Source organism: Suricata suricatta, chromosome 4 (assembly GCF_006229205.1).
Source record: "Suricata suricatta isolate VVHF042 chromosome 4, meerkat_22Aug2017_6uvM2_HiC, whole genome shotgun sequence".
Taxonomy (NCBI): Eukaryota; Metazoa; Chordata; class Mammalia; order Carnivora; family Herpestidae; genus Suricata; species Suricata suricatta.
Genome location: NC_043703.1, coordinates 93477124 through 93494497, shown reverse-complemented (window position 1 = coordinate 93494497; position 17374 = coordinate 93477124).

The window sequence follows — 17374 nt, the reverse complement described above, 5'->3', positions numbered from 1 at the left end:
TGTACAGTATAGCCTCAGGGACCTGTGCAATAATACCAAGCAGTTCTGTGCCCATGAAATTGGAATTCTAGAAAGATACAAGACAAGAGGAAACAAAAAAAAATGAAGAAATTATGGTTAAACTTTTCCTCCAAATTTGGTGAGAACCATAACTGTACAAATCCAAATGTCTTATGCAATATGATTAAGTTTCTGAAAATCAGTGACAAAGAGAACATCTTTCAAGCACCCAGAGAAAAAAGACACATTTTGTGCAAAGGAACAGAGAAAATTCATCACAGACTTATTATTAGAAACTATGCACTCCAGAGGACAGTAGAATGCATCTTAAAGTGTGGAAAGAAAAAAAAATGTCAACCCAGAATTTAAAATCTAGCAATAATATAATTCAAAACTGAAGGTGAAATGATGACTTTTTCAGACAGACAAAAAGATGAGGGCATTTGTTGCCAGTGGGCTTGAACTTAAAAAATATTATAGTTCTCCAGGCCATAGGAAACTGGTGCCAGATGGAAACTTGGATCAACACAAAGAACTGGAGAGACCAGGAAATGGTAAATATGTGGAAAAAAGCGAAAGACATTTTTTCTCATTTAAAAATTTTGCAAAAAGAAATGATTTAAAGGAAAAGGATACCTTATAGTGTTAATAACACATACAGCAGCAAAATATATAACAACAATGGCACAAAGTACAGAAGGAGAGAATGGCAACATGGAAGGCTGGTATGTTCTGGTATTATAGTCACATATAATAATATGTGAAGATAGGTTGTGAGATATTAATTTTATTATAGTCACATATAATAATATGTGAAGATAGGTTGTGAGATATTAATTTTATTTTAAACCCCACAGAAATTGCTAAAAAAATAAAACAAGGTGATGCAGTTTAGCACATCAATGGTGGAGAGAAAATGGAATACGAAAAAATGCACAATCAATGCAAAAGAAGACAAAAAGAATAAAAGGGAACAAGGAACAGATGGGACAAATAGAAAATAAGTAGCAAGGTGGTAGATATAAACCTGACTCTATCAATAATTACATTAAATGTAAATGATCTAAACTCTTTCTCCTGATGAGCAAATGGGTTTCAGAAACAGACCCCCTCCTTCTCCAGGCGGCTCAGGGAGGGAGGTTCAGTGCAAGGATCTGTGCTGAAGGGAGGGTGATCACTAAAACAGGAGCCTTGACTCAACTGGCTCTCCTGGGAGCTGGGATCTGAGATGGGAAATCGATCTTGAGCTAAGGCCATACTGCCCATCTTTCTAGAAATTGGGCCTCTAGCTGTTGCCCAATGGTAACATGTCTCTGTCCCTGGCCCCTTCAGGCCCTCAGCCCACATGTGACTACCATGGTGAGCACCTGCTTCTCTCTTGCTGCATCACAACCTTCTGCTTTGGCTCCAATTTCCAAATGTCAGTAGACTTTCAGTTACCCATGCTTACAACCTGAAAGAGGCATCTTAGTAGCCTAGAACATCTTTTTCACCAGGCCACAGCTCAGGACAGGTAACTTCAGGTCAGAGGGCCACACTGGTGGGTAGTTGCACCTGAGGTGGGAGGAGGGGCAGTTTCTCGTGGGAGTGGCCTAAAGAAGAGTGAACGAGATTGGCCTCTCACATCCTTGTGACAGTGAGGACACATCCTTTACCTGACATCCTTTTCCTCAGTGGGAAGAGAGAAGACAAAAAGCCATTCTTTTGAGGATTCAGAGATGGCCTTTTCACAATACTCTCCAAAGAGAGGAGAAATGTCATCTTTAAACTTGGGGTTAATTCCATGGCAACTGAAATATAATAGAATCCACAGAAAAAAAGTTTCCATGTGAAAATAGTCAGACTCAGACCTTGAAGGCCCAAAAAGGAGCTAACAGAACATTAGTTCTCATTGCCCTCTTGGGAGAGCTAGGCATAACAGCATAGCATTCATAACTGACTCTCTTATTAAAGATCCCCCTTTTTGTCTGATTCCAGCAGAGGAGTTTATAATTTGCTCTGGTAAATCCTCACCCTTCCTGGGAAGGGACAGGAGGGTAGAGTGAAATGCTGGTCAAGACAGGTTCCAATTTTCTGCAAGTGTTGGACATAACAAACTAGCAGGTGTTCAAGTAGAAAGAGCATTGACCAACCTCCCCATTCCCAATCAGGAGTCCTCAGCCACCTCCAGGACTCTAAGTTCTCTTATTCATGGCGCCAGGCCTGCTCCATGTGAAGGCTGAGCAGCAGGGTCAGGCCCGGAAGGACTTGGAGTCAACGGAGCTAGGGCAGGGCCCCTGTTTCCAGCCCCACAGACAGACCTGCCAGGATGGCTTGGAGCTGCTCCCTGGCCTGGGACCACCCCCGGGAAGCAACAGTCTACAGGCTCTGAACCAGGGCATCAGATCAGAACTGGAAGTGTCACAGAATTCTGGCCAGAGCCGGCGCTGCCATGGCCCTAGAGCAGCCTACCTTACCCGGAGTGGGGCGAGCAGGAAGCCCAGCCTTGCTCACCCAGCCTCCAAGTGACCACACTTTATTATTGCTTCATCATATTAACACAGGAATAACAAGTGTTTTCAACATCCTAAATCACATATTTGGAAGCTGTAGCAGGTTAGAAAAACACAAAACGTACAAAGAGTTGGCCACTTGTTTGAGCTTCAAGAGGTTCATATCACCTTGAGACCTGTCACACTTGATCCTGAACTCTGCCCAGTGTCATCAGGTTGTCCTGCCTCAGCAAGGCCAGATGCTGTGATTGTCCTCGATAGAACTCGGATTTGGGAACTGGCTTGGTAAAGAGAGCTTGCCACTAGAAATGCAGCCAGCTGGGGGGGGTGCTGAGGGTGGGCAGGACTGCCTCGGGCCTCAGATGGCTGCATCCAGGCACTTGATCTCTGCCCCCAGGGGGACAGCACTGTTCTTTGTTTTAATAGTTCGGACTGGCCCCAGACGAGGGGCCATACTCTCAGGGGCCTGCAGACCCTTGCCCCCGCCCCCCTTGCAGCATGCTGCAGGAGTGAGTGAAGCTGCCAGGCTCTGGGAGCCCCCCACCCACCCTTGTAGGGTGCTGTCACTTGTAGCTGGGCACATTAGCCATCATCTCAGAGATGGGAATACAACCATCCCTTGCCTTGCTCGCTGCACGAGACTATTGTGTCATCGTAAAATGAAAGAGCTATACAAATCGCCAGGCACTAAAAAATGTAATGATAGCACCTACCGAAACGACATTTAACCTGGAGGACATATTTTATTACCCACTGCATTTGCCTGCACAAATTCGAGTGGAATCTCTTTGTTGTCTTCTTGCTGTATTAGACACCAAACAAGATGCCTCCCGGCTCACTTCGTGCAAACTGCCTCCCACCAACTCATTGGGCAAAAGCCACTGGCCCTGTTAGCTCCTGTGTGCAGTAACTTACGATCATGGCTGTGGTTATGGTTATTTCAGGGGTGGGCTAACTGGCTAGAAATTTAGAATATGAACATAGCAAGAGAGCAGTGGGAGCAGTGGCTGGATGTGTAACATAAATTCAAGAGCTCGAGAGCAGCCAGAAGGGCCAATATTTTCTCCCCGCCCCCCCCCCCAACCTTGAACCTGGAGCACAGAGCCCATGCAGCCCTGTGGAGGGAGTGCACCAAACTTGCTCCAATGGCCTCATCTGCTCCTCTCTCTTTTTTTTTTCTCCTTAGCAGTGTTCAGTAGTTTTCAGTTTTTCTTGAGTATTTTTGGTCAGATTCATTCCTAAATACCTGATGTTTTTTATTCTGCTGTAAGTGGCATTAGGTTTTAACAGAGTTTTAACGTTGGCTGAATGGAAACCTGGCAGTCTTGTCTCTGACTTCTGAGGCCAGTTTGGGCCCCAGAGGAAACAGGTTCTAAGGCCGCCTAGCCACTCTTTCTGCTCCATTCCTTTCTGGTGATTTGAGTTGCATTCGGATATCATTTCCTTCTGTCTGAAAAAAACTGCCTTTAGCATTTCTTTGTGCTGGTGTCAAAATCTCTTAGTTTTCTTTCATCAGAAAATGTCCGTATATTGCCTGCATTCACGAAGGATATTTTGCCCACTAAAAAATGTGGGGCCGACAGATTTCCTTTAGCGTTTCGACAATATTGTTCCACTCTCTGTTGACCTTGACAGTATCTAACAAGAAGTTAGCTCTTTATTGATGTTTTGTTCCTTGGATGTAAAATGTTGTTCTTTTCTTGCTACCTCTGCAAGATTTGTCCTTTATATTTGGCTCCTGATAGTTTGACTCTAATATACTTGGAATTGTCTGAAATCTATGAATTTATATTTTCATCAAACTTGGGAAATTTCTACTCATTATTTCTTCAAGCATTTTTTCCTGCCTTGTTTTCTCTTTCCTCTCCTTTTGCAATTTCAATGACACATATTTTAGACTGATGCCATCAGAGATCTCTGAGGCTCCATTTATGTTTTCAATCTTTAAAAAAAAATCTGTGTATTCCATATTGGATAATTTCTATTGATCTATCTTCAGGTTCACTTATTTGTTCCTCTGTGTCCATTCTGCTGTTAAATTTATCCAGTAGATTTTCTAAGTCCAGTAGATAAAGGAGGATCTATTTTGTTTCTGTTCTTCTGCTGAAATTTCCTATCCTGTTTCATTGTGAGCATATTTTCTTTCACCTCGTTGAGAATAGTTATGGTGATAATTGCTTTAAAGTTGTAGTCTACTAATTCCACTTCCAGTTCCACTCAGGGTTTTTTCCCCATTAATATTCTTTTCTCAAGAATGTGTTTCATATTCTTGGTTCTTTGTATGTTGGGTACTTTGAGATTCTACCCCCCTGGATGTTATGAAGGTTAAAATCAGAAGACTCTGGATTATGGATTATATTATTTTATCTTGATGAATTTTGTTTCTTTTCTTTTTCTTTCTTTTTAAAAATTTCTTTCTTCCTTTCTTCTTTTTCTTTAAAAATTTTTTTAAAATTATTTTTTAAGTTTATTTATTTTGAGAGAGAGCATGTGTACGTGCATCAGTGGGTGAGGGGCAGAAAGAGAGGGAAAGAGAGAATCCCAAGCAGGTTCCATACCATCAGTGTAGAGCCCAATGTCAGGTTTGAACTCACGAACCATGAGATCATGACCTCAAAGTCAGACACTTAACCGACTGAGCTACCCAAGCACCCTTCTTCTTTCCTTTTGTGTAAAAATGTTTTTCTTAATTTTTTTTATATTTGAGAGAGAAAGAGAGAGAGAGAGAGAGAGAGAGAGAGAGAGAGAGAGAGAGAGAGAGAATGAGAGAGAGAACATGAGCAGGGGAGGGAGACACAGAATCTGATGCAGGCTCCAGGCTCTGAGCTGTTGGCACAGAACCCGACGTAAGGCTTGAACTCAGGAACCTGACCTGAGCTGAAGTCAGATGCTTAACCAACCCAGCCACCCAGGCAACCCTTCTTTTTCTCTTTTAAAGCAGGCACGTATCTTTGTTGAACTCAAACTACAACCAATTCTTTCTTGGCTGACACTTCTAATCTCAATTCTGTCCTCAGCAGGGCTGTTGTGAGTTCGTTCCACACATGTGTGTTCCCGGGGTCTTTAGAGATGTAGGTAGGCAGGATTTGGGGACTCTCCTCCAGCATGTGTGGCTCTCCTGTGCCCAGTCTTCTGGGCCTCCTCAAAGACAGCGGTCCTCTTACCAGCAGCCCTGCCATCCCATACAGCCCACTGCCTGTCTAGCCCTCATCTAGAAGTTGTGGAAATGGACACTCATGCCATAGGACTCCCTCCCCACAAGTATGGCCTCCTCACCACAACCTGCCTGCTTCTGTTCACTCACCAGGGCCTTCAGATAGCTGTGTTTTACTTTAGTGTAGAACTGTGAGTATTCTGTCCACAGTTTATAGTTACCATTGGTAGGAGGGTTAGTCTGGTAGGGTCTTTCTCAGGCAATACCAGAAGTGCAAATTCTTGAATTTAAGTTTTAGCTTCACTAATTCCTAAAGTGTTGTGACCTCAGACTAGCTGATTAACTCCTCCAGGCTTCAGTGTGCACATCTGCAAACTGGGATGAGAGCACTCCCCGAACAGGGTCCTGAGGGGGCTGTGAAGAGAGAACATGGGGATCCGGTGCAGCCATTGCCGGACTCTCCATGCTGCCGCATGGTGGCAATTCAGCTTCCGCAATGATAACGTCTTCCAATCTAACTAGATGCTCATCTACTGAGCGGTACTATGTGCCCAGCACCAGAGATGAAAGCGATAGTAAAGACCTTGCTCTCGGGAAGCTCCCATCGTAGCGGAAACCCAGTAGGCAGAGAGTTAGCAAAGGGCCTCGGGAAACAAAGATGCTAAGTACTGAGTGGAGGGGGCAGCAGGGGCTCACACACAAGCACACGGTCTCCCTCAGGAGCTGCACAAAGCTCCTTTTTCTGCCGCAGCAGGCAATTTTTCCCATGATGTTTCCAATAACTGGCATTTGTGGTATGAATTTAAAAATTGCAGTCCAGTGGCAAATACATTTGTGCATTTGTGCTGGATGAGCTCGTCAGAGGCATCTTCCTACAGCGCTTCTGTTTCCTAGTCCCAGTGGAAGGCGTCCCCTTGGACCCCCGCCCCCCGGCAACCCCCCTAGTCCACAATCAAACATCAATCAGGTCTGTGCAACCTGCAGACAAAGGACACTCTTCCCATTTCAGCTCATATCAGCCCTCGACCCCAGGTTCCCAGGGTTTACCCCTTTAGTGTACCATATGGGTGCCCTCAAACATGTTTAGTTGGGAGAAGAGCTGAAGTCATCCCTTTTTTACCCTTTGGGAGTCATACTTAACCAGGTCTATGTGCAGATGCGCCCCGCCTCCCGCCGTCTTGGTCAGTTCAGGCTGCTCTAACAAGATACCACAGGCTGGATGAAAGATGAGCAGCAGACATGGAAGTCAGACCAGGGCACCAGCATGGCTGGGTGAAGGCACTCTTTCAGGTCGCAGACTTCTTGTTGTACCCCCACATGGTGGAAGATGCTAGGGGGCTCTCTGGAGCCTCTTTTATAAGGCACTGATCCTGTTTAGGAGGGTTCCATTCTCATGCCTTGAGCACCTCCTAACGGTCCGCCCCGCCTCTGAATACCATCACCTTTGCCTGGTAGATTTCAACCTAGGAATTAGGCAGGAGTCAGGGCTACCAACATTTAGACTGCCCCCTCCCCTCCACAAGCCATGCCTTGAGGACATTGAAAGAAGAACTTCTCCCTTCCCCATATCTCTTCTCACTCTCCTGAAATTGCTGCTAATGGGTTAGAAAAGGAAGGCAGAGTGTTGCCTGTTAACAGGGGCTCTCTTTCTTAATTCAGTGAGACTGTACTACTTGCCTACAGATGCGGAGTATTGTGGTTGGCATATGATTTGTCTAGAAATCACTCTTCAGACTTGTCCCATTTGTTGGAGATGCTATGGCCAGAAGGACAGACATCAAAATAAGTAAACAAAATAGAACAAGAACAAGTTCTTTCAGTAGGGTCGGTGAGTGCGCATTGGGTGGGGGCAGGGAAGCCATTTATTCAACCTTCTACGTGCAACACTTGCTCAGGCACACCATGCGTCAGTCCCTGAGATGGGGCTGGTGACAAAAAGGTGAACCTGATACTGTTCTTGCAATTCAGGCATTCCCAAGCAGCCCAAGTGTCAGGAATGAAAAATCAAAGGGCTAGAGTGCAAAAATCTGTCATGATGGAGGAATAAACAGAATACAAAGGGAGCCCAGAAGGGGTGAGAGGCGTCAGAGAAAACAACAGAGGAGTAATGAGGCCTGGGGTTGAACAGTACTTTGCAAGACAGATGGGGGTGAGTGGAGAGGGGGCAGGTGTAAGGCCAAAGAACAGCAGGTGCAGAGGCAGAGCTGAGGGGGTGAGTGGGTGTTCAGGGCCGTGAGAATCCCAGTGTGGCTGGGGAGCAGAGCATGTGGGTGGGACAGTGGCCAGAGGGGGCGTGGGAAGGTGGTCACTGGTCAGACCACGGAAGCCCTTGTGTGTCAGTCTAAGGATCTGGATTGCATTTTGTGGCCCTGGGGAGTCAGTGGAGCAGTGATCTGTGGAAGTGACACCCGGAACTGAGTTGAGAGGGGCAGGCTGGGGGAAAGGCAGGCCTGAGTAACCAGGCCATGGCAAAAGCAGGACAGGTGGGAAGAACATCGGCCATGGCCTCTGCCTGCCTTACAGTCAAGACCAGGGCTGTACCCAATCTGAGTCTCCATGAAAGGTATGCTCATTTCTCGTGATGAACTTTAAGGATGTCATATTTGCTTGTTTTATATAAAATGCCTTGCCTACAATAAAGTGTAAAAATCACCATTTTGATCTACTTCTCAGGACCCAAGATAACCGATGTGGCAACACAGCACAGACCCTGGGACCTGGGATGTTAAAGAAGGGAGCTTAGGATGCTCTCATCCAAACTCCTGGTTTGATGGAGGGTCTTTCAGAAAAGGCTTGTCCTTGCCCAATTTCCTGCAAACAGATCCAGTGCAATCTGACGAGGTCCTCTGCATATGATACGAAAGGACAGAGTGTGTCTGTTGAGAAAGTGGCTTTCAACCTTCCAGATACCATATTTTTGAAATTTCAAATGGAATATTTTCCATCCTTCCCAAGAATTACTCATATTTACGGTTAACACTACTAAAGTCAAAATAATGATGCTGGGTACAGAGATCTGAAGCTGAGTATCAATCCTATGGGTACTGTTTTTTTTTTCTTTAATTTGAGAGAGAGAGAGAGAGCCTAAGTGAGGGAGAGGGGCAGAGAGATGGAAAGAGAGACAGAATCTTAACCAGGCTCCACACTCAGAATGGAGCCCAATGCTGAGCTTGATCCCAGGACCCTGGGATCATGACCTGAGCTGAAATCAAGTGTCGCATGCTCCACCAACTGAGACAACCAGGCGCCGAATTATGGGTCCTGTTTTAGGCAAGCAGCGACCCACCTCCCAGTCGGGTTTTGAAAGCCTGGTGCCAATGTTCATAGTTGTGTCACATGCACGTGGCAGCTAGTGCCCACAATATCAGTAAGTCAGGTGACTGCATCTGTTCATGTCCTGCCCTACTGTTCTAAACAAGTGACGCACATTGAGGATCTTAGTACCTCAGAAGTGGTCAAAAATTACATTGAGATGAATGGGAAAAATAACTTTGCTATTATATCACTCTTTTTGGCAACAAACACTTTTGTTTGAGGAAAATAATGGCTATATTTAGAATAAATAAGCCAACAGGTTGAAAACACAATTTGCTGATAATTGGTGGATGGTGAGTGTACTATTGATTGGAGGAAAGTAATTAATCAACATATGTATACATAAACATATATACATATATACATAAACACACACACACACTCACACATTCAGCTCTGGATGAGAGGTTGTCACAGGTTAGATTCTCCAGAATCAGATGCTGAAGGACCTGGGGTGCAAGATACCCTCAGGGAGTCCATCCCTGTGAAGGGAAAAGGGAGGAAGGATGGGACAGCGGGAGAAGCGGAGTGCGATAAGGCCTTGGCCATCAGCAGGGAGCTCAGGTGCACTGCCCTCTAGAGTTGTCTAAAATAGCTGTGCCTTTTGTTTTTTTTAAGCAAACTCTACCCCCAAAGTGGGGCTCAAACTCACGACCCCGAGATCAAGAGCTGCGTGCTCTACTGACAGAGCCAGACAGGCACCACATTTTGAAAAGTGTTTGCTTAAAGAAAGAAATTAAAAACAATAGAATTCACTTATGGGGAAGAGCACTGGGTGTTGTATGTAAACCAATTTGACAATAAACTATTTAAAAAAAAAAGAAAAAGAAAATTAAAAAAAGAAAAAAAGAAAGTAAACAAACAAACAAATAAAAACAATAGAATTGCTGTGCCTTTAACATCCTTGCCTGTTACTTGTCGCAAACCATCCTCAGAAGGGCATGACCTTGAGCATGACGGCTTCCCGCAGCAAGGTGGCTCTTTGCAGCTGAGGCCAACCCTGGGGGCGCCCCTGGAGCTGCCCGCTGGCCGCATTGCCCCTGGATGGGCAGCAGGTCCTTTCGGAGACAGGAATCCAGCTGGTGCATCTCCTCTACCACAGACCATGGTGCCCTTATGTTCTTGGCCGTTTCATTCCGACTGCCTCTTTCGGCTGACTGTAACTCTGGAGTTTCCTTCCCACCTGCCTGTGCTGCCTCCTCCATTTCTCTTGGGTCACTTTCTATCCTCCTTGTGCAACTACAGGCAATTCGAGGGTAGAAGGTGAAGAAGAAAAGAACCACCCCAGGCCTCTCCCTCCATCTCTCCCACGCTGGTGTGGGTGTGCGCAAATGTTTATAGTCCCGATGACCTTCCATCCCTGAGGGTTGGCTTCAGCTCCCCGACTTCAGTGCCTTTATCCAAATCATGAATCCCCTGAAACAGGCCCTCCATCCTGCCTCTATTTATCACCTTTCTTGCAAACCCCAAATCCCTATTCTCATTGCTCATAACCTACGTTGACGGCAACATTTTCTTAAATGCTTTATTTCGTGCACAAGTTTCTGCAAAAATTAATAACTGAGGGGTAGGGGTATGCACCTTTTTAATTTCCTGAAGTGCCTAGATAGTACTGGGTGCGTGGTGGGTACTCATATATTTTGTATTGAGCCAAAGGAAATTTCTTTTAAAAGGTATGTTCAAAACAGAAAGTGGTTAAATTCCTGTCACACACAAACACTTCTAGCTGCTACAGTGTCCTATCTGGAGGAAAATGAGTACTTGGAAAGGAGTCTAGAGGAGCAACATGTGGGAATTCATGTCCATTCATTTACTAGTCAGCAACAAAGCAACTTTTAGCCACCTGGAATGAGGTCCAGGAGTCAAACTGCGAAGGTAGAAGGAGTTAATGGATCCAAGTCAGAATCCACAATCCACAGCTCCTGAACTGGTAACCTTGGGAGCCACTAGTTATTTTTTTTTTCATAAGTTTTTTTTTTTAAGTTTTTTATTTTTGAGAGAGAGAGAGCACAAGGCAGAAAGAGAGGGAGAGAGAGAATCCCAAGCAGGCTTTATCCACACTGTCAGTGCCGTGAGATCATGACTTGAGCCAAGATCAGGAGTTGGACACTTAACCAACTGAGCCTCCCACGTGCCCCCCACTAGTTGTTTCATTTAAAGAATGAGCAACTTCTGTGATTCAATTTTATGCTCTACAAGATGCATCAAACAAGGAAAAAGTAGCATACTCCCCTCACCCTTGGCATATTTAAGATCATTTAAACTCATTCAAAACTGTTGGCTCCCTAGAGTGTAGTGTGGAGCTCCTGGGGTCTCTCAGACTTTTTCAAGGGGTCTGTAAGGTCAAAACTACTTCATAATAATACTAGGACATTATTTGCTTTTTTCACTTTCATTCTATCATGAGTATATAGTGGACTTTTCCAGGGGACATGTGGTGTATAATGACATTGCTCTGGCAACTAATGGAATGTGTGTTTGGTGTTTTCTAGAACTTTCTAAGGTGATAGGTTGAGGGCATAAATACGTGCATTTTCAGACATTAACTCAACATATTTGCACACCTGGACTACACTCCTACTATCTTTCCTTATATCTGCCATGATTTCTATAGCCTCATTATCGCCCAATGCATTGTTGTGAAATCCTGAAGTTTTCCTTGTATCTGTCTGGAAACTCACCAAGAAATGAGTATACTTTATTGTCGCTTTTTGCAATTAATTTTTTCAGAAACTTTTCAGATTTAAAAAATTACATCTAAAAAGTTTCTTTAGAATTTCTTATTTTATTCGAAGATAAAGAAACTCAGAGGATATTTTTATTATTTGTAAGGACAGACCAGTGGCCTGAAAACAAGAGATAAGAAGACTCACTCGTTTGATTCAGCCCTGTAGCCTCTATGTCCAAAGATACTGGGAGAAAATGAAACTGAAGAATGGCCACAGTTATTTGAAAAGGCTACTATATTCCTCCTCTCCTTTTCTAACTACATATCTGTGTGAGGCCAGATTTTTTTCATATGTTTTAACCAAAGCCACTATTGCAACAGATTGAATGCAGAGGCAGATAAATACAGCTGGCTGTCTTCTATTAAGCCAGATATTGAAGAGACTTCAAATATTATAACCATGCTTCTCTTCTCACTATATTCCTACAAAACATAGTTATTTCCCCCCCAAAATGTATTTTATGTTGATGTATGATGGGTTTATTATTATTTTTAGAATAGCAAATATATATTTTAACTTGTCTTAATTTCTAAAAAAGTGAGTATTGATAAATCAACAAATAAAAGGTTTTGGGGGTCATCAATACTTTTAGAGAGTGTGATGGAGACCAAAAGAATTTGAGAATTGCTTCCCTAAACTGAGAGGAGCCTAAGATTTTAGGGAAATGGGCTCAAGCAACGCTCCGTTCACCTTGACCTTCCGCCTGTCCTGACAGGCCTGGGGGGAGTATGTGCCCCTGCACTGAATAGCACACATCACACATGCCACTGCACAGGCCAGGACGCAAGCACAAGATGGGCACCGAGAGTCACAGACCATTAAGATCAAAATACTGCTTTCTTTGGCTTGATCTGAATTATGCTTTTCAGCGACATTCCTCGAAAGTGTAATATAGTTCACAGAACATTCCAGTAAAAAGCGATCCAGTGTGGGTCCCAAGGACAAGATCCTGCCTTAAGAGAATGAAAGCACCTTTCTGGATGTCCATCAGGCGTACCCAGAAACATTCAGGAGGGACAGCTCTGTGGTCTTTCACCTCCGTCCCATTCTCTTTTTAAGGAAAAAACTCTATGTTAATTAGGTGGCAGCACTTCCCTCCTTTTACAGACACACTAGAGGTCATATGAGCCCCACTTCTCAACAAATGGCAGGCACATCAACTTCAAAGCAAAACTGGCATCTTCTAAACGTCCAGCATTTTTAGAATCAGAAGATGTGAAGGTGGTCTCTTTATGGTTGAAAGAGTGTTTGTAACCAGCAGAATGATGCAATAAGACCTAAAAAGGTTGCATCTCAATTTCAAAGTTAATGAAGTTGGAGACTTTTAACTATACAGCAGCCAGCTAATTTAGTCATACAGTTAGAATAAAGCACAGTGACTTTTTATTAAGGTTTTTGACATGAGGCAAGGTAAAACAAGAAGTCACACGATGCCATCTTGTTCTTCAATTCTTTCAAATCGAAGAGAATAAAATTTTAGGAGAGAAGACCATGTTTTGCACTATTAAAATATGTGCACAATAGATACTTAAGTTGCTTTTGAAAATTAACTCATTCTTTCACAAATATTTACTGAGTACCTGCCATGAGCCAAGTAGTGAGCCCCACAGTAACAACTAGCAATGATTCCATATGTACAATGGGGAGGTCCCAGACAGATTAGCTGAAGGGGACACTATGCAGTTTTTCCAGAAATCTCGATAATGAAAGGAACCACCTTGGTTTTCAAAGTGTCAGGCAGCAGTTGATGACACTGCGGATTTCGTACAGGTGACACAGTTGTGATCATTTATATTGGTACAAGATGGCTACTACAGGTCTTATGGCATACTGGAGACATGCCCCATGCCGTGTGTGTGTGTGTGTGTGTGTGTGTGTGTGTGTCCATGACCCATAGCCAAGGTTATAAAACAGAATGGTGCATTTGGAGAAAAAGAATTAATGAGACTCTTCTATGTCTACTGCCACATTTCTACCAGGACATAAAAATATGAACGAAACTTATAATAACTACACTTCTATTAATTTCAAGGATAAATTCTTTTGCTTTATGGAAGACTGAAACATCTTATGAAATAAAGTCTGAATAGACTCATGGTTGGCTTTACTCTATCTGCTTCCCAGTAATTTTCTATGCAAGACTTTTTTTTAATGCAAGAAGTTTTATAGATTTTCTTCCCCATGAGTATTTAGAGATCATGTTTCAACATTTTGACTACATTCTTCAATAAAACCACACATTTAGCCAACGGCATATAGGAGAACTACTGGCTTGAATTTATATTTTAGCCATGCTTACAGCAGAAAAAAGGCAGACCAATTTTGGTAAGGAGCTCTAGATTTCAGTGCTGCATTTCTATTAATGGGATCTTAATGATGGATGTAAGGATGGAGGAAACAACCACAAAATTTATTGAGCACATATTATGTGCCAAGCACTGTGCTATGCACGTCTCAAGGACTATTCAATGCAGCATTTCCACACCAGGATGAGGTAGGTGAAGAAACCATGCCTGAGAGGTTAAGTTTACTTGTTAGTAGGTAGCTGAGTTGAGGCACACCCCGGGCAGTCTGACAACAGCTACACAGCTATGAAATAAATTTTAGTTCTTTAGGAGAAAACTGCTGTATAAAGAATTCCCTTCAAGAAAGCCACAGTATTTTGTTCATGACAAGAAGCAAAGGCCAAGAGAGAATTGTGATTTGAGCAAGATGACAGGAGCGGTAGCTTCTGAATCCGAACTCACGTCTTCCAACACCACCACATGCCAACTCCCTAATCATCTCATCAGACCTCATAAAGTATTCCTCAAGGGCATTGTTCTCCTTCTCCTTTTTTTTTTAATGACTCTCCGTATCATGTAAATGGGGTCTATATTTTCACATAGAGTTTCATCCAACTCCATGATTGCCTTAGTGTTTCCCACACCCATTTTTTCTGGGTCTCATTCATGGGTCTCCCCATTCATCACAGCAAGACCGTGAGATGGCTATTGCCTTGTCTTTTTTAAAGCTACTTGGATGGACAGCTTTGGGTCCAAACCATGAGAGAACAGTCTCTGTATTTCATCCAAACATGAGCTTTTAAGCCCCCTTGAATCTCTTCACTCAATTAACAAGGACTGAAGGATTAGTAATCGTACATTAATCAGTCCAGTAGGGGTTTGGTTCAGTGAACTCAGACTCTAACCACGATCTATGTGAAAACATCATACCATACTTAGAAACTTTCTCCATTTCCAAAGCAGCATTTTTTTTTGTGGCCTTACTGAAGTTCTAAATAGCTTTAAGGTGTTAGTATAAAAGCACGTTTACCTTTTGTAGTTATTTTATATATATACCTTCTTTGTATCGGAACTCACTAAAAGCTACCCAAAAGACTGAAAAAGAAAAAAAAAGGACTATGCACGCTTTAAAAAAATCTGAACATATATAGGAGGAAGATGATGTGGACACTAAGTAAGAAAACGAGATTAGGGAAACAGGTGAAAGAAAAAAATAGAATAGTGTCTACTTATTTTATTACTCCTGGGGTCTCATCTATATTTTTTGTATCTATATTATTTGTATTATACTCTGAAACAACTTTTTAAAGTTTCAGATTTGGTGTATTTCCAACCTTCTCTTTTAGTGAAAGATCTTACTCTTCATTCCTTTAAATATCTAGCTGCATTTAGCATTTACTACAGTGGGGTACTTCATCTTAAAGAGCAAGCTTTTCAAGAGGAATTATTTGAGAGTCACCTGTTTTTGCTACACAGCTGTGACATATTTAAAGATGATCCAAATGCATTGAGGAAGATATCCAATCTACTACTAGGAAAGTATTTTGATTTAGGCACGTGCACACGCGCGCGCGCACACACACACACACACACCCAGCTTTAGTAATGTATGAGATAAGTAGATGATAAAGAAACAGTCAGTGGTATGATGTTAATGGATGATGGGAAAGCACGTTATCCGACTGCTGTTACACTTTACCTTTTCTGAAAAAGGCAGAAGAAATGCTGGCAAGAGGGCATCGTCTAAATGGGTGATTTTAGGAGAAAACCCAGTTAATACAAATATGTTCAAATATCCTGGCGTAGGTTAATTTTATCCCCTGAGAACTAAGAATCTCCAAATAAGGGCTCTGAAGGCTGAGTCATCAGAGGTGTTGCAGAAAAGGGAAGGTGCACTGGAAGGCCAGATTCCGATCTTTAAAAAAGGGGAAGCAGGTGGATCCACAAACTGCAGACCAATGAACTTGACATAATCCTGGGCAACATTCTGGGATGGATTATTAAAGGTAGGGCCTGTGAGAATTTAGGAAAGAAAGTGGTAATCTCCAGAAACCAGCATGGGCTCACAAAGAACAATTCATGTCAGATTAATGTCTCATATTACAAAATAACTTAAAAGACTATGAAAATAGGAAGAACAATCTAGTACCTAGTAATCTAGAAGGACATGCAATAAGGTTTTCATGATATTTCTGTCAATAAAGTGGAGAAATAAATATAAGTGGATTGTTAATTCATTCCCTCATTTAGCAAATATTAAGTATCTACCCTGTGTTAAGCACTCTGCTAGGCACTGAAGAGAAAATAGCAAACAAAATAGACATGGTCTCTGTTCTGAGTTTCTCAAGAGCGAGAATCAAAACCCAAAAACTCAAGTAAAATATACGCAAGTTTTTGTAATAAAGACTATGAAGAAAACAAAAGCAAGGCAGAGACAGAGAACGATAGGAAGGAAATCTTTAAATGGCGTGATCAGGTCTCTCTGAAGGGGTGGCATTTAAGCTTAGGGGTAAAGAATAAAAACAATCTATCTTGCTATGTGGAAGCATGGGGAGACGAGAATTTCAGGAGGGAGCACCATGTGCAAAGGCCCTGAGGTGGGAAAGTGTTGGAGCCGTGTGGCCAGGAGAGTGGTGAGCAAGGGGCAGAGAAGGGCTGGAAAAAGTTGAGGAAATAGTCAGGGGCACTCCCCAGGTAATGAACTGTAGAATATGAATAAGGAGACTCTTTCTTTTTGGCCTGTTCTTTCAACACTTTGTCAATGGTTTATAATGTTTTTATTAATTGTTGAAAACCTATTGTCCTCTTGAGATATCAATAAAAAATGACAGTGTTAGAAGAACCATCAATACGGCTAACAATATTAGAATCCAAAAGGTATCGTGGAAAAGGGCTTAGGTTCTGGCCTTAGACCTGTGTTTAAATCTAGCTCTGACATTCACTCTCTGTGACCTTGGACAAGTTATTTAACCCCTCTAGGTCAGGTATCAAAGACACATAGAGGATTAGACACAGGCAGCTCAGGTAAATCTTACAAATAATCCATCTGCTGAATCAGGTTATATATGGGTTGCTGGGCCCGGAAGCTATTCTGGCTGCTTTTCCTCAACCCAGCTTCTGACACAAGTGTTTACAGATCAGATGTAGACCCTTCCATTTATTTTTGTTCATGTCACCAATAAACTTTACTGCCTCTCAGGCTGACTGTTGGATATTAAATTTAGCACAGCCAAATTTTAGAAATCAATTTTGGCCATCCAATCCTATTGTCATCATTCAGAAAGAAATTGCTGTTAAGACAGTGTTTTAAAGATACGATTTACAAATTTATATCATCCAGTGTTGGAACTACCATACCATTTCTCTATTCCTGAGATGTTAAAGTTCAATAGTGTCTCA